Source organism: Leucoraja erinacea, chromosome 7 (genome assembly GCF_028641065.1).
Source record: "Leucoraja erinacea ecotype New England chromosome 7, Leri_hhj_1, whole genome shotgun sequence".
NCBI classification, from domain to species: Eukaryota; Metazoa; Chordata; class Chondrichthyes; order Rajiformes; family Rajidae; genus Leucoraja; species Leucoraja erinaceus.
Window position 1 is genome coordinate 76,617,401 of NC_073383.1, and position 18,305 is coordinate 76,635,705.

Below are 18,305 nucleotides of genomic sequence, written 5' to 3' on the forward strand. Positions count from 1 at the left end.
GGGAAGACCAGAACAAGGGGTCACAGTTTAAAGATAAGGGGGAAATCTTTTAGGACCGAGATGAGGAAAACATTTTTCACACAGAGAGTGGTGAATCTCTGGAATTCCCTGCCACAGAAGGTAGTTGAGGCCAGTTTGTTGGCTATATTTAAGAGGGAGTTAGATGTGGCCCTTGTGGCTAAAGGGATCAGGGGGTATGGAGAGAAGGCAGGTATAGGATACTGAGTTGGATGATCAGCCATGATCATATTGAATGGCGGTGCAGGCTCGAAGGGCCGAATGGCCTACTCCTGCACCTGTTTTCTATGTTTCTATGTTTCTATGATAGGAAAACGATAGATATAGATGGTGACGTAGAGAGATATGGAACAAGTGAATGAAAGATATACAAAAAAGTCAAAAGGTAAAATAAAACTAGTCCTTTTCTCTAGAGAGGCTGTCCGACACGCTGAGTTTCTCCAGCTTTTTGTGTCTATTGTAAGCAAGTCACATTGGAAGGTTATTCTGAAGAAAGGTCGCGATCCAAAACGTCACCCATTCCTTTTCTCCAGAGAGGCTGTCCGACCCGCTGAGTTTCTCCAGCATTTTGTCTACCTTCGATTTTCCAGCATCTGCAGTTCCTTCTTAAAGGTTTTAGTCAAGGTTTTAAAGAGTTACCAGGGAAGTTTTTTTTTTAAAAGGCACAAAGTGCTGGAGTAACTTGGCAGGTGAGGCAACATCTCTGGAGAACATGGATAGGTGACATTCAGGGTCAAGACCCCTAGTTTAGTTTCGATGAGAGATACTGCATGGAAACAGGCTTTTCGGCCCACCGAGTCCATGCCGACCATCGATCACCCGTTCACACTCGTTCTATGTTATCCCAATTTCACATCCACATCCTGCACACTCGGGACAATCTACAGAGGTCCGATCAACTTCACAAACCCGCGCGGCTTTGGGATGTGGGAGGAAACCGGAGCACCCAGAGTTCAGGATCGAACCTGTGACCACACGGGTTTTCTCCGGATGCTCTGCCTTCCCCCCCACACTCCGAAGACGTGCGGGTTTGTTCTTTAATTGGCTTCGGTGATATTGTAAATTATCCATAGTGTGTGTGTGTGGTATAGCACCAGAGCACTGGGTGACGGAATGGCGGTGCGGACCCGGTGGGCCGAAGGGCCTATTTCCACGCTGTATCTCTGAACTAAACTGGACGGTCAACGGCCCATTTTAATTGCCTTGTGTGGCAAATGGCTTTAGATCACAACGCTGCCTCAGGCAACATTTGGCACCATTAAAATTCCTCTTTGATTTGCGAAGTTGTGAGGCAAGATCTCAGGAGAAGAAATGCTCTCAGTGATATAATCTCTCACTTTCAAATGAGTTGGTGCACTTATGGGCTGTGCAGCTTTACAAGACAATCCTCCTTGATTGAATTGATTGAAAGATCACAGCATAGAAACTGACTCTTCTCCCTTGATTCATTGATTGATATTTTATTATCACAAGTGACCTGTCATGGTGAAATTCTTCGCTTTACATACCAAACACAAATTTGTTTAGTATTAGTTTAGTGATACAGCGCGGAAACAGGCCCACCGGCCAGCGATCCCCGCACGCTAACACCATCCTACACACACTAGGGACAATTTTACATTCATACCAAGCCAATTAAACCTGTACGTCCTTGGAGCGTGGGAGGAAACTGAAAACCTCGGAGAAAACCCACGCAGGTCACGGGGAGAGCGTACAAACCCAGTACAGACAGCGCCCGTGGTCGGGATCGAACCTTGGTCTCAGGCGCTGTAAGGCAGCAACTCTGCCTCTGAGTCACCGTGTGCAAAGAGTCGCCACGTAAACGGCCCCATAGCAGAAGCATCCACGTCACGGGGCTGGGAACTGGGAGTATCCCGAGCTAATTCTGCTACCACCATCATCTGTTGCAACAAGCGATGGCTCCCACTGATTGTAATGCTTGTAAACAAGATGGACACGAAAAGAAGAAAAAGTTCCCACCAAGTCCATGCCGACCATCCATTACCCTTTCACACTCCGTTGATCAGTCTGAAGAAGGGTTTTGGCCCGAAACGTTGCCTATTTCCTGCGCTCCATAGATGCTGCTGCACCCGCTGAGTTTCTCCAGCACTTTTGTCTACCTTCCATTTTCCAGCACCTGCAGTTCCTTCTTAAACACCCGTTCACACTCGTTCTAAGGGGTTGGACAGGCTAGATGCAGGAAGATTGTTCCCGATGTTAGGGAAGTGCAGGACAAGGGGTCACAGCTTAAGGATAAGGGGGAAATCCTTTAAAACCGAGATGAGAAGAATTTTTTTTCACACAGAGAGTGGTGAATCTCTGGAACTCTCTGCCACAGAGGGTAGTTGAGGCCAGTTCATTGGCTATATTTAAGAGGGAGTTAGATGTGGCCCTTGTGGCTAAGGGGATCAGGGGGTATGGAGAGAAGGCAGGTACGGGATACTGAGTTGGATGATCAGCCATGATCATATTGAATGGCGGTGCAGGCTCGAAGGGCCGAATGGCCTACTCCTGCACCTAATTTCTATGTTTCTATGTTCTATGTTTCTATGTTCTATATTATCCCAATTTCACATTAGGGGCAATTTTACAGAAGCCAATTGACCTACAAACACGAGGTCTTTGGGATTTGGGAGGTAACCGGAGCACCTGGAGGAAACCCACGCAGGTCACAGGGAGAACGCACAAACTCCGTACACACAGCACCCGAGGTCAGGATCGAACTCCGGGTCTCTGGCGCTGTGAGGCAGCAACTCTACCGCTGCGCCACCGTGCCGGCCATTATTGAAAGGGCTTTTTGTTTTTTCTCTCAAGACTCCAGCATCTGCAGTTTCTTGATTCCCAGCTTCACATCTTTGTGAGGTTAAATTATTTCCCGTCTGGAGTATTTTATGGAACGTAATTTGAGAATGCAATTAGGATTAAAGTTACGACCCTATAAGATGCCAGTCTGAAAACAGACACAGTAAGCTGGAGCGACTCAGCGGGTCAGGCAGCATCTCTGGAGAAAAGGAATAGGTTACGTTTCGGCTCAAGATTCCACATCCACTCTATCCAGTTTCAATGAGGTCCCCCCACCATCCTAAACTCCAGGCCCAGTGCCGTCAAACGCTCATCATATGTTAACCCATTCTTTCGTGGGATCATTCTCGCAAACTTCCTCTGGACCCTCTCCAGCTCCAGCACATCCTTCCTCAGATACGGGGCCCAAAATTGCTCAGACGTGTTTGGCAACCGGGAGATCACATAGGCAGAGGCTTACAGAGCAAAGGAGCCAGTGCAGTCACTACATCCATTTGTTTGCACCCAACATGCGCCTGAAGTCCCGCAAGCCCTTCTGGTCTTCCGTTAAAATCCCTGGAAGACTTTGACTGCGAGACTGAGTGGTGCGGAGCCTGGAAAGATGCCAACACCAACAACGGACAGGTCAACACTGACCCCACAGTGAAACCACCGGGTTTTGACGTCCATCGCAAGCAATGGCGAACCCTGAACAGAATCCGCACCCTCCATGCAAGAACAGCCCATCCCCTGCGTAAGTGGGGGATGACAGACAGCCTGCGGGCATCCGGACCAGACCATCCCACACATCATGAATGACTGCCCACTGAGGCTTTTCCCTGCTGGCATCAAACCCCATCCACCCAGTAACTGATGCTGTCCTGGCCTGGACGTCTGCCCTTGATCTACAACTTTAGGCTGTGCACGCCACATGCAAGAAGAAGAAGTCCAGCCACACGGCCCCTTTACACTCCGGCCCTGTCTGTGTACAGCGTACATCCCTCACCTTTACTTCCACTCAACTTGAGTGTTGGAAGCATTCATTAACGGAGCCAATAAATACGGGCAGCACAATGGCACAGCGGTAGAGTTACTGCCTTGCAGCACTTGCAGCGCCGGAGACCCGGGTTCGATCTAGACCACGGGTGCTGTCTATAGCGAGTTTGTACGCTCTCCCCCGTGACCACGTGGGTTTTCTCCAAGATCTTGTAGGTTAATTGGCTTGGTGTAAATGTAAGTTGTCCCTAGTATGCGGAGGACAGCGTTAATGCGCGGGGATCGCTGGTCGGTGCGGACTTGTTGAGTCGAAGGGCCTATTTCCACGCTGTAACTCTAAACCAAACTAAAGTAGACTAACCAATATGAAGGATAAGGAGGAAATGATGAGCACATTCTACCTTCTACAGGTGTGTTGTAACTGAAGATAAGACTCAAAATCCTGGAGTAACTCAGGGGCTCAGGCAGCATCTCTGCAGCGAAGGAATAGGTGATGTTTCAGGTCGAGACCAGGTCGGGAATTGAAGGCAATATCTCCAAGTTTGCGGATGACACTAAGCTGGGGGGCAGTGTTAGCTGTGAGGAGGATGCTAGGAGACTGCAAGGTGACTTGGATAGGCTGGGTGAGTGGGCAAATGTTTGGCAGATGCAGTATAATGTGGATAAAAGTGAGGTTATCCATTTTGGTGGCAAAAACGGGAAAGCAGACTATTATCTAAATGGTGGCCGACTAGGAAAAGGGGAAATGCAGCGAGACCTGGGTGTCATGGTACACCAGTCATTGAAGGTAGGCATGCAGGTGCAGCAGGCAGTGAAGAAAGCGAATGGTATGTTGGCTTTCATAGCAAAAGGATTTGAGTATAGGAGCAGGGAGGTTCTACTGCAGTTGTATAGGGTCTTGGTGAGACCACACCTGGAGTATTGCGTACAGTTTTGGTCTCCAAATCTGAGGAAGGACATTATTGCCATAGAGGGAGTGCAGAGAAGGTTCACCAGACTGATTCCTGGGATGTCAGGACTGTCTTATGAAGAAAGACTGGATAGACTTGGTTTATACTCTCTAGAATTTAGGAGATTGAGAGGGGATCTTATAGAAACTTACAAAATTCTTAAGGGGTTGGACAGGCTAGATGCAGGAAGATTGTTCCCGATGTTAGGGGAAATCCAGGACAAGGGGTCACAGCTTAAGGATAAGGGGGAAATCCTTTAATACCGAGATGAGGAGAACTTTTTTCACACAGAGAGTGGTGAATCTCTGGAACTCTCTGCCACAGAGGGTAGTTGAGGCCAGTTCATTGGCTATATTTAGGAGGGAGTTAGATGTGGCCCTTGTGGCCAAGGGGATCAGAGGGTATGGAGAGAAGGCAGGTACGGGATACTGAGTTGGATGATCAGCCATGATCATATTGAATGGCGGTGCAGGCTCGAAGGGCCGAATGGCCTACTCCTGCACCTAATTTCTATGTTTCTATGTTTCTTCAGACTGATAGCTATCAGATCTCGACCCGGAACATCACCTATATCGTTTCTCCAGAGATGCTGCCGAGTTACTCCAGCATTTCGTGTCCATCCTCGGTATATAACCAGCATCCGCAGTTCCTTCCAACACACAGGTAACGTTGTAAACCTAACTAACCCAGAGACCCCCTGTGGGACACGGAGCACGTCAGATTCCAGCTCCAAAGAACAAGGCTATAAATCAGACAAGACCAAACTGGCAATAAAGTTCAAAGCTCGTTAGTATAATGAGGAGCCTTTATTGTAGACACATATACTTGCCCGACTCTTACATTGTCAGTGATTCAGCTTTAGCCGCAAGCCCTTAACTTAATGCACACTGTTTCCAGGAATTCAACTAAATAATGCCATCGATGGGGGATTGCTTTAATGTCTCCTATTAAAGATGGCATCTCCAACTGCGTGATACCCCATCAGGGTTGCTCTGGTATTGTCCATGCAGTGTAACCAGAAATGCAGTCCATGCAGGGATAAGATAGGGATAGGTTGCATCCTTTTTCTCCAGAGGGCAGTCACGGTGGCGCAGCGGTAGAGTTGCTGCCTTACAGCGCATGCAGCGCCGGAGACCCGGGTTGGATCCCGATTACGGGCGCTGTCTCTGCGCGGAGTTTGTACGTTTCCAGAGGGCTAGTATGGACAGTGTTGGCCAAATGGATTCTTGGGGTGGCAGCTCAGTCACTCAAGCCTGATGTGCTGGCAGCTCACGGCTGGTGGGCTGGCAGTTGACTCTCACCCTCTAGCCCTGTCTGCGACAATGTTGCAATCCCAGGACACCGAGTCCTGCCAGCCCTAGCAGGAGCAATTTTTTTAAAGTTTAAAACGAGGGAGTAAGGGGAAATGAGCAGCCCCTGTGCAGTTGGGGGCTATGGGTGAGTAGTGGAATATTGTGTTGGGGAAACGGGTTGCTTTGAGGGACAAGGCCTGGAGAGACATGGAACAGGGACCCAACGGGTAACACTCGGTCTAGTATGATCTGTGTATATGTGAGTGTATATACACACACTGAACAAATGTTTTCTCGTTTATTATATTTTTCCCAGTGTACTAAGTTTATATGTTCTATTGTGCTGCTGTAAGTAAGAATTTCATTCTTCTCTCTGAGACATACTGTATGTCTATAAGATCACTTCACAAGAAGGGTCTGGACTCGTAATGTCGCCTATTCCTTCAATCCATAGATACTGCCTCACCCGCTGAGTTTCTCCAGCACCTTTACCTACCTTTGTGATAGGAGCAGAATTAGGCCAGTTGGCACATCAAGTCTACTTTGCCATTCAATCATGGCTGATCTATCTCTCCCTCCTAACCACATTCTCCTGCCTTCTCCCCATAACCTCTGACACCTGTACTAATCAAGAATATATCTATCTCTACTTAAAAATTATTTGGCCTCCGCAGCCTTCTGGCAAAGAATTCCACACAATCACTGCCCTCTGACTAAAGAAATCTCTCCGCATCTTCCTAAAGGAGTGTCCTTTAATTCTGAGTGTGACCTCTAGTCCTAGACACTGCCACTAGTGGAAACATCCTCTCCACATCCAATCTATCAATTCGACCCAAAACGCCAAATCACGTTATGTCTGGATCACAATGGATGTTCATAGCACATAGAACATAGCAGTACAGGAACAGGCCCTTCAGTCCACAGTGGCATAGGGTTATACTCATAGCCATATAGCATTGGAAACAAGTCCTTTGGTCTAACTTGCCCACGCCGACCAACATGCCCATCTACACTAATCCCACCTGCCTGTGTTTGGCCCATATTCTTGTAAACCTGTTCTAACCATGTACTTGCCCGAATTATTTTTTGAACATAGTACCTATTTCCTCCAATAGCTTGTTCCATGTACTGTACCTGCCACTCTTATGGGTGTACAGAACATGAATACCTGGGAGTCCACATCACAGAGGATCTGACATGGACAACACACACTGCCGCACTGGTGAGTAAGGCAAGGCAGCGCCTTTACCACCTCAGGCAACTGAGGAAATTCAGAGTCTCTCTGAGGATCCTTCAATCCTTCGACTCTGGTGCTGTAGCAAACATCCTGACTCCATGGAAACATCTCAATCTGGTTTGGCAACAGCATGGAATTCTCTGCCTCAGAGGGCGGTGGAGGCAGATTCTCTGGATGCTTTCAAGAGAGAACTAGATAGGGCTCTTAAAAATAGCGGAGTCAGGGGATATGGGGAGAAGGGAGGAATGGGGTACTGATTGGGAATGATCAGCCATGATCACATTGAATGGCGGTGCTGGCTCGAAGGGCCGAATGGCCTACTCTTGCATTGTCTATTGTCTAATGACAGGAAGGCTCTGCAGAGAGTAGTACGTCCCCCCCCCCTTGCAGGACCTATAAACTGGACTAACCAATTTAGCCCAACATACACGATGTCCCAGCTAATACGGGACAGTTAGCAAACCCTAGCCCCAAACTTCCTTGCTCATCGCCGACCAGCGATCCCCACACACACTAGCACTATCCCACGCACAGTAGGGACAATATACAATATGGCCATATACAGCATGGACATTGTGGGCCGAAGGGCCTGTTCCTGTGCTGTACTGCTCGATGTGCTACATGTTCTAAGGCAGCCCTTCTGGGAAAGAATAAAATGTCTCCATTTCAAAAGAGATCATTCTCTTGCCAATGGTTCAACGATTCTATATTATCGCTGAGATTGTACGAGACGCAGAGTGAAATTCTTCTGGTGCTAACAGTTCAATGAAGTATTGCCACGTATAAGCACAATCCCCATTTCCATTGCCCCCTGACCCCCCCCCCAAGTAAATCAATTTGAAAACTTTCAGGGTCTGTCTTAAAGCAATCACGGATTGCTGAAATGGACCGAGCAACGATCGTGCTATGTGCAACTAAAGAGCAATGGTGATGAATTATAGAGGACAGGTCATCGTCTAACGCATTGCCTAATGCAAATGAAAGCTTCCAATGAAATGCGTTGGCGTGATACAATGGAGCTCTCAGTGAGAAGGTATCAGAGGCAGTAAGTCAGCATTTTGTACCTAGATTGATGCGAGGCAGGGAAGCCAGGGTATGTCCGCAGGCAATGAGCCTTCTGCAGGAGATGATTGAGCTGCACAAATATATTCGTAGACTGCAGAAACTGGGGACAATAATACTAAATCTCTATGATTCATAGACTTGGGTATCCAGCTGGAGTTATATGTGCCCAACATAAAGTTCAGTTCAGAGACACAAGAAGCTGGAGCAACTCAGCGGGTCAGACAGCATCTCTGGAGAAAAGGAATAGGTGACCCGAAAAGTCACTTATTCCATTTCTCCAGAGATGTTGCCGGTCCCGCTGAGTTACTCCAGCTTTTTGTGTCTATCTTCGGTTTAAACCAGCATCTGCAGTTCCTTCCTACACAAATTCAGTTCAGTTTAGTTTACTGCCACGTGCACCGAGGTACAGTGGGAAGCCTTTGTTGCGTGCTGACCAGTCTGTGGAAAGAGCGTACACGATTACAATCGAGCCGTTCGCAGTGTACAGATACGTGATAAATGGAATAGCATGAATAACGTTTAGTTCAAGATAAAGCCAGCAAAGTATTGTATTGTATTCAAATGTATTGTCATTGTCTCAATTTGAGACAACAAAATGAATTTCCCTTACAGGCAGTATCATAAAAAAAAATCACCAAAAAATAAATAAATAATAAATAAATAATAAAACATATTAAAAATAAAATTGAAATTGAATTTAAAAAAAGCACAAACACAGAAAGTCCACGACACAACATAACATAAATGGCACCAAGGTGAGGATGGCACCATAGTCCAGCCAGTGAGGATGGCACCATAGTCCAAAGTCTGATCAAGGATAGTCCGTGGGTCATCAATGAGATAGATGGTAGTTCAGGACTGCTCTCTGGTTGTGGTAGGATGGTTCAGTTGCCTGATAACAGCTGGGAAGAAACTGCCCCTGAATCTGGAGGTGTGTGCGTTTTCACACTTCTGTACCTTTTGCCCGATGGGAGAGGGGAGAAGAGGGAGTGGCCGGGATGCGACTGGTCCTTGATTATGCTGCTGGCCTTGCCGAGGCAGCGTGAGGTGCAAATGGAGTCACTGGAAGGGAGGTTGGTTTGTGCGTGACGGTCTGGGCTGTGTCGACAAATCTCTACGATTTATTGCGGTCTTGGATGGAGCTGTTCCTAAAACATGCTGTGATTAGTCGAGTATGTCTGAAGGCAATGAGACTTTGTGCAGGAGATGATAGAGGTGCATAAATATCATCACGGATTGCAAAACCAGGGACGATAACACTAGATCTCTAAGATTCATTGTCTTAGTTATCAGCTGAAATGTTTGTGTCCATCACAAGTGCACATGTCGGAAAACAGACTATGGTTTGTACGAAGGAATGTTGGAGACGCCCTGTAATTAAACCACGGGCGAGGAGTTAAGTGTTTAGTTGGAGAACATGGAAAGTCATACGGGAAACATACCCTTCGGCCCGACTCGGCCATGCTGACCCAGATGCTCCATCCATACTAGTCCCATTTTCCCATGTTTGGCCCATATTCCTCTGAACCTCACGTATCCACGCACCATAGATACCAAGTGTCATAGAGTCGTACAGCATGGAAACAGGCCCTTCAGCCCAACTTGCCCATGCTGACCAACATGCCCCATCTACACGTCCCACCTACCGACATTTGGCCCAAAACCCCCGAAACCTATCCTATCCATGTAGCTGTTCAAATGTCTTTGAAACGCTGCAATAGTACCAGCCTCAACTACCTCCTCTGGCAGATCGTTCCATACAACCACCACCCTTAGTAAAAAAAAGTTGCCCCTCAAGTTCTTATTATCACATATGCATTATGGCGGTGCTGGCTCGAAGGGCCGAATGGCCTACTCATGCACCTAATGTCTATTGTCGTCTAAATCTTTCCCCTCTCACCTTGAACCTAGGAACCTGGTTCTTGATTCCCCAACCCTGGAATAATACTTTGCACAATAACCCTGGGGTGTGAGGTTGCAACCTTCACGTGGTCCACCCTGTTTCATAGAAACATAGATACATAGAAAATAGGTGCAGGAGTAGGCCATTCGGCCCTTCGATCCTGCACCGCCATTCGATATGATCATGGCTGATCATCCAACTCAGTATCCCATCCCTGCCTTCTCTCCATACCCCCTGATCCCTTTAGCCACAAGGGCCACATCTAACTCCCTCTTAAATATAGCCCATGAACTGGCCTCAACTACCATTTGTGGCAGAGAATTCCACAGATTCACCACTCTCTGTGTGAAAAAATTATTTTCTCATCTCGGTCTTAAAAGACTTCCCTCTTATCCTTAAGCTGTGACCCCTTGTTCTGGACTTCCCCAAAATCGGGAATAATCTTCCTGCATCTAGCCTGTCCAACCCCTTAAGAATTTTGTAAGTTTCTATAAGATCCCCCCTCAATCTTCTGAATTCTAGCGTGTACAAGCCGACTAGTTTCGACTAATGCAATCAACCCGACGTGCACAAACAAGATCAAATAAAACAAGTTGACCTACAACTTTAGGCTGCGCACGCCATAGGCAAGACGAAGACAATAACCCTATCGGTACCCCTCATAATTTGATACACCTCTATAAGCTCACCCCTCAGCCTCATGCGCTCCAGGGAATAAAGTCCTAGCCCTGCTCAACCTCTCCCTGTAGCTCAGGCAACAAGTTCGGGCAACATTCTTGTAAATCTTCACTGTGCTTCGCTTCACTGATCTGAGGAAGGATACCTAATGTGAGGAAAGACATTCTTGTCATTGAGGGAGTACAGAGAAGGTTCACCAGACTGGTGAACCATTACCATCTGGTTTGGGAATTGCTCTGCCAAGGACAAGAAGGCTCTGCAGAGAGTAGTGCGTTCGGCCGAACGCACTATGGGAACTTCACTCACCCCCCTGCAGGAACTATACAACAGGAGATGCAACTCCAGAGCAAACAAAATCATGAGAGACCCCTTCCACCCCTCCAACGGACTGTTCCTGCTGCTACGGTCAGGCAAACGTCTCCGTTGCCATGTGGTGAGAACGGAGAGGTTGAGAAGGAGTTTCTTCCCAGAGGCAATTCGGACTGTAAACGCCTTTCTCACCAGGGACTAACTCTACAGAACGTTTTTCCTTCTATTATTTATTATGTAAAAGAATATGTGTGTTATGATTGTGTTTATAATTTGTTTGGTTGTTTTGTTGTTTGTCTTTTGCACAAAAATCCGCGAGCATTGCCACTTTCATTTCACTGCACATCTCGTATGTGTATGTGACAAATAAACTTGACTTGACTTGACTTGACTGATTCCTGGGATGTCAGGACTTTCATATGAAGAAAGACTGGATAGACTCGACTTGTACTTGCTAGAATTTAGAAGATTGAGGGGGGATCTTAAAGAAACATACAAAATTCTTAAGAGGTTGGACAGGCTAGATGCAGGAAGATAGTTCCCGATGTTGGGGAAGTCCAGAACAAGGGGTCACAGTTTAAGAATAAGGGGTTGGCTATTTAGGACTGAGATGAGGAAAAACCTTTTCACCCAGAGAGATGTGAATCTGTGGAATTCTCTGGCACAGAAGGCAGCGGAGGCCAATTCACTGGATGTTTAGATTTAGCTCTTAGGGCTAAAGAAATCAAGGGATATGGGGAAAAAGCAGGAAAGGGTTACTGATTTTGGATGATCAGCCATGATCATATTAAATGGCGGTGCTGGCTCGAAGGGCCGAATGGCCTACTCCTGTACCAATTTTCTATGTTTCGATGCACTCTTTCCAGCTTAATGGCATCTTTCCTCCACCAGGGCGACCAAAACTGGACACAATACTGCCAACGGGAGGAAACATATACTTGGAACCTTGTTACAAGTGGCCAAAACTGATATCTGTACTGAAGTCTATAGAACGTGGAGCAGTAACTTTAGTCAAAACTATCTTGTGTCAGTAAATGCCTTTTAGTGTAAAGCCAGAAGGCAAAACATTAATTTGAGGTTAAAACTCAGTCTAATTTAAGATCAATCGTGACTGTGGAACAGTATAAACAAAGACATCCTTTCATTGACCACCTTGTGCCTGCCAAGAGATTTGGACATGAAGCTCGCACACCATGAACTCTTTCCGAAGGGACTGCTTTAGTTTAGTTTAGTTTAATTTAGTTTAGTTCAGAGATACAGCGCAGAAACAGGCCCTTCGGCCCACTGAGTCCATTCCGACCAGCAATCCCCGCACATTAACACTATCCTACACACACTAGGGACAATTTACACTTACACCAAGCCAATTAACCTACTAACCTGTACGTCTTTGGAGCGTGGGAGGAAACCGAAGATCTTGGAAAAAACCCACGCGGTCACGGGGAGAACGTACAAACTCCGTACAGGTATTTTTGGTGTTGGCATTGACATTGGCATTGCCATTGGTATTGCCAATGATATGGGCATTGACATGGGTATGGCCATTGACATTGGTATTGACATGGTATTGGTACTTGCATTGGCATTAGTTTAGTTATTAGGATTTGCATTGGCATTTAATTGGTACTGGCATGGGTATTCGTATTGGCATTGGCATTGGTATTGGCATTAGCAGTGCTTTTTGTGTAGACATAAGGTTGCTGGCTTGCATTTTGCTCTTTGCTGTTGGTGTGTCTGGCAGATCATCGTCCCACAAGCTGCTTAAGCTGCTTAAGCCTCGCCACCTAACTTAATGAATAAATGTTACTTTTATCAACTTTAGTAATCCTTTCTTAAGGTTAAAATTTCTAAAAAAGCAACGGCACATCACAGCAGTACTTACCGCACAAAGAAAATGTAGGCATTGGGATTAGATTATTATTGACACAAGCCCTGAGATACAGTGGAAAGACTTTGGTTTGCATGCTCTCCGGGCAAATTGTACCAGACAAGAGCACAACAGATAAAAATGAACAGAGTGCAGAATATACTGTTACAGCGCCAGAGTAGGCTTAAATAAAAAAAAAGTGCAAGGGCCACAATGAGGTAGGTTGGAAGATCGGGTAATTCATCCTTAATACAATACGAAATGATAAAACTTAATATATCCCAAGAAGGAAATTGGTTTGCCAACAGTCATAAAACACAAGACACATGAATTATGGAATTAAAGTGAAGAGTGGAAAGGATTGGGGATGTCAAAGATAGGGGGGGGAGTCAGTCTACCCCACGACAGAAGGCGGAGGATGTTGTACATTTTGATAGCCACAGGGAAGAAGGATCTCCTGTGGCGTTCTGTGCTGCATCTTAGTGGAACCGGTCTGTTGCTGAAGGTGCTCCTCAGGTTGACCAGTGTGTGTCATGGAGGAGGTGAGCTGTATTGTCCAGCATGCTCCGCAGTTTGAGGAGCATCCTCCCCTCCAAGACCACACCCCCCATGAATCCAAGGTATGAGGTCTATTCAAGAATCTGATAATAGGTGGGAAGAAGATGGTCTTCAACATGGTGGTAAGTCCATTTAAGTTTTTGTACCTTCTGACCAAGGAGAGGAGGGAGAGAGGAGAATGGTCAGGGAGTGTGGTCCTTGATAATATTGGCTGCTTTCCCGAGGCAGCATGAAGGATCGAGTGATATAGACAATAGGTGTCATTCGGCCCTTCGAGCCAGCACCGCCATTCAAAGTGATCATGGCTGATCATCCCCAATCAGTACCACGTTCCTGCCTTCTCCCCATATCCCCTGACTCCGCTATCATTAAGAGCTCTATCCAGCTCTCTCTTGAAAGTATCCAGAGAACCGGCCTCCACCGCCCTCTGAGGCAGAGAATTCCGCAGACTCGCAACCCTCTGTGTGAAAAAGTTTTTCATCATCTCCATTCTAAATGGCTTACCCCTTATTCTTAAACTGTGGCCCCTGGTTCTGGACTCCCCCAATATCGGGAACATGTTTTCTGCCTCTAGCGTGTCCAAACCCTTAATAATCTTATATGTTTCAATACGATCCCCTCTCACAGTGGAAGGGGACGTGGCTGGTTTGTGTGATGGGCTCGGCTGCATCGAGGGATATGGTCCAAACGCAGGTCACTGGATGCGCCATCTTGGTAGGCGTGGACCAGTTGGGCCGAGGGGACTGTTTCCGTGCTTGTGTGACTCAGGCGGCACTTTGGTGCAGCGGTGGAGTTGCTGCCTTACAGCGCCAGAGCCCCGGGTTCAATCCTGACCACGGGTGCCGTGTGTGCGGGTGTAGGGAGCTTTGTCCTTTCTCCCAAGTGACCGCGCGGGTTTTCTCCGGGTGCTCCGGTTTCCTCCCACAAGCCAAAGACGTACGGTTTTGCAGGTTGCGTAGAAAGGAACAGCAGGCGCTGGTTTATGCCGAAGATAGACACAAAGTGCCGGAGTAACTCAGCGGGTCAGGCAGCATCTCTGGGGGAAAAAGGATGGGTGATGTTTCAGTCCAGGGCCATCCTTCAGAATGGTCCATGTGAAAACGGAATTCGACCCAAAAGGTCACACATCATTTTCCTCCAGAGATGCTGCCTGACTCGATGAGTTACTCCAGCACTTTGTGTCTATCCAGGCTTGTAGGTTAATTGGCTTTGATAAAATTGTAAATTGTCCCTAGTGTGTAGGATAGAGCTAGTGTACAGGGTGATCGATGGTCGGAGTGGACTCGGTAGGCCAAAGGGCCTGTTTCCACGCTGTACCTCGAAAGACTAAAGTCGAAAGTAAAGACTCGACGAGCTGTAAACTTACTGTAATGCCCCGAGCCTTAAAAATAAAATTTTACCTTTCAATTCAAATCCAATCGTCTGAAGCAATGCAGAGTTAGAATGATGCAAAATGCACTTGAACAAAATATGTACAGAGCTTTGAAGGAATGAAAATGTAAATGTCTACTTAATTAGGATAATAAAAGCAAATGAAAGTTGCTAACAAGGTTAATGAGTAAGCGCAGGAGGCTAATCAAAGCAAATGCTTGAAGTGCTAACTCCAGGGAGACCTTCATGTGCTTCACACACAATGAGTCAAAATTATTGTACTGAGGTAACATCTTCAATGTAAGAGGCACACCACAGCTAATGTGTGTATCATCATCTCCCAGTTTGACTGCAGCTGGGATCCTGGGTATTTGAGTTCCTCCAGCTGTTTGTTTTTTCATCTGCTTGATTCCAGCATCTGCAGTCACCTATGTCTCCATCTCTGCCTGTCTGAAGAAGGGTCTCGACTCAAAACTCGACCCTTGCTTTCCCTCTTGCTCTCCGTCCCTCCCCCACCATCGTTCCCCGACTAGTTTCAATGTCCACCTGATTAATGTTACCGATTAAGTGCCTTGTGGTCACCTTCCCCTTAGCCAACAATGAACCATTCTGCATTACCTTGAGCAGCGTCTCCTTTGATCTGTCATTTTCACACCTTACTCTTCCTTATCTCTAGTCTCCCTCTCCCCTGACTCCCTCTCAGTCTGGAGAAGGGTCTCGACCCCAAAACATCACCATCCCTTCTCACAAGCGATGCTGCCTGGCCCGCTGAGTTACTCCAGCATTTCCTGTCTGCCTTGGGCTCCAATCTAGTTCACTCATCGATCACCCATTCACACTCGTTTTTTTTAATGAATTGATTGAAAGATACATGAGTCCATGCCGGCCATCGATCACCCATTCACACCAGATTTATTGGTGAATTGGTTTACAAAGAAACAGCATGGAAACAGGCCATTCGGCCCACCAAGTCCACACCGGCCATCGATCACCCATTCAGACTAGATTTTTATGGCAAATTGGTTTTCAAAAATACAGCATGGAAACAGGCCATTCGGCCCACCGAGTCCACGCCGACCATCGATCACCCTAGTTTTTTGATTGAATTGATTGATTGAAATACAACATGGAAACAGGCCCTTCGGCCACTGAATGGACACAAATTCAAAATACAGAACTCCAAAGATGTACAGGTTAATTGGCTTCCGTAAATTGTAAAATGTTCCTAGTGTGTAGGATGGTGCTGGTTTATGGGGCCTATCTCCACGCTGTATCTCTAAAGTCTAAACTAGAGTCAAAAGAGAAAACTAAATGGTTGAGAGCCACTGCATTTTATAGGACAATAGTTAGGCCGCATTTGGAATATTGCGTGCAGTTCGAGTCTCCCCATTACAGGAAGAATGTGGAGGCTTTGGAAAGGGTGCAGTGAAGGTTTACCACAATGATGGCTGGATTATGGGAGGTTGGCTACAGGTATACTCGGCTTGTACTCGCTAGAATTTAGAAGATTGAGGGGGGATCTTATAGAAACTTACAAAATTCTTAAGGGGTTGGACAGGCTAGATGCAGGAAGAATGTTCCCGATGTTGGGGAAGTCCAGAACAAGGGGTCACAGTTTAAGGATAAGAGGGAAATCTTTTAGGACCGAGATGAAAAAAACATTTTTCACACAGAGAGTGGTGAATCTCTGGAATTCTCTGCCACAGAAGGTAGTTGAGGCCAGTTCGTTGGCTATATTTAAGAGGGAGTTAGATGTGGCCCTTGTGGCTAAAGGGATCAGGGGGTATGGAGAGAAGGCAGGGACGGGATACTGAGTTGGATGATCAGCCATGATCATATCGAATGGCGGTGCAGGCTCGAAGGGCCGAATGCCCTACTCCTGCAACTATTTTCTATGTTTCTATGTTTCTATGATAGATAGCACAGACTTGGATTGTTTTCTTCAGAATGCGGAGTTTGCGTGGAGACCTGATAGAAGTATAGACAGTTATCAGATGCGTAGATAGGGTAGAGAGTCAGAACCTTTGTCCCAAGATGGAAAAAATCAAATACAAGGGGACATATGCTTCAAGGCCAGAGGGGCAATGTTTCAGGGAGATGTCTTTTACACAGAGGATAGTGGGTGCCCAGATCACACTGCCACGAGTGGTGGTGGATGCAGATATGATATGGACTTTTGGATTGGCATATGGATATGCGGGTAATGGAAAAATAGAAAATAGGTGCAGGAGTAGGCCATTCGGCCCTTCGAGCCAGCACCACCATTAAATATGATCATGGCCGATTATCCAAAATCAGTACCCCTCTCCTGCTTTCTCCCCATCCTTGATTCCGTTAGCCCTAAGAGCTAAATCTAACTCTCTCTTGAAAACATCCAGTGAATCGGCCTCCACCGTCTTCTGTGGCAGAGAATTCCACAGATTCTCAACTCTCTGGGTGAAAAAGTTTTTCCTCATCTCAGTCCTAAATGGCCTCCCCTTTATTCTTAAACTATGACCCCTGGTTCTGGATTCCCCCAAACATCGGGAACATTTTTCCTGCATCAAGCCTGTCCAATCCCATAAGAATTTTATATGTTTCTATAAGATCCCCTCTCTTCCTTCTGAATTCCAGTGAATACAAGCCCAGTCGACCCATTCTTTCATCATATGTCAGTCCCGCCATCCCAGGAATTAACCTGGTGAACCTACGCTGCACTCCCTCAATCTATCTATCCCCGCCTTAAAAATATCCATTGACTTGGCCTCCATAAATCAGAAGTCCAGAACCAGGGGCCACAGTTTAAGAATAAGGGATAAGCCATTTAGAACGGAGAAGAGGAAACACTTTTTCTCACAGACAGTGGTGAGTCTGTGGAATTCTCTGCCTCAGAGGGCGGTGGAGGCCGGTTCTCTGGATACGTTCAAGAGGGAACTAGATAGGGCTCTTAAAGATGGCGGAGTCAGGGGATATGTGGGGAGAAGGCAGGAACGGGGGGTACTGATTGGGGATGATCAGCCATGATCACATTGAATGGCGGTGCTGGCTCGAAGGGCCGAATGGCCTACTCCTGCGTCTATTGTTTATTGTCTATAGCCATCTGTGGCAATGAATTCCACAGATTCACCACCCTCTGACTGAAGAAATTCCTCCTCATCTCCTTCTTAAAGGAACGCCCTTTAATTCTGAGGCTGCGAGCTCTAGTCCTAGGCTCTCCCACTGGTGGAAACATACCTCAGTTAATTTACAACAGATCCAAACGCCACCGATCAAAGCCCAGCCTCTGTATCCAGGTGCCTCA

General features: G+C 46.7%; 2 protein-coding genes across 2 annotated transcripts in view; one reads left to right on the forward strand and one right to left on the reverse strand.

Moving 5' to 3' along the window:
* sema5ba (sema domain, seven thrombospondin repeats (type 1 and type 1-like), transmembrane domain (TM) and short cytoplasmic domain, (semaphorin) 5Ba) overlaps window positions 1-18,305 on the reverse strand; it is a 330,444-nt gene that overhangs the window by 142,802 nt on the left and 169,337 nt on the right.
* The window catches only part of pdia5 (protein disulfide isomerase family A, member 5), a 370,444-nt gene that overhangs the window by 5,902 nt on the left and 346,237 nt on the right, over window positions 1-18,305 (forward strand). The gene's annotated exons all lie outside the window — the stretch shown is intronic.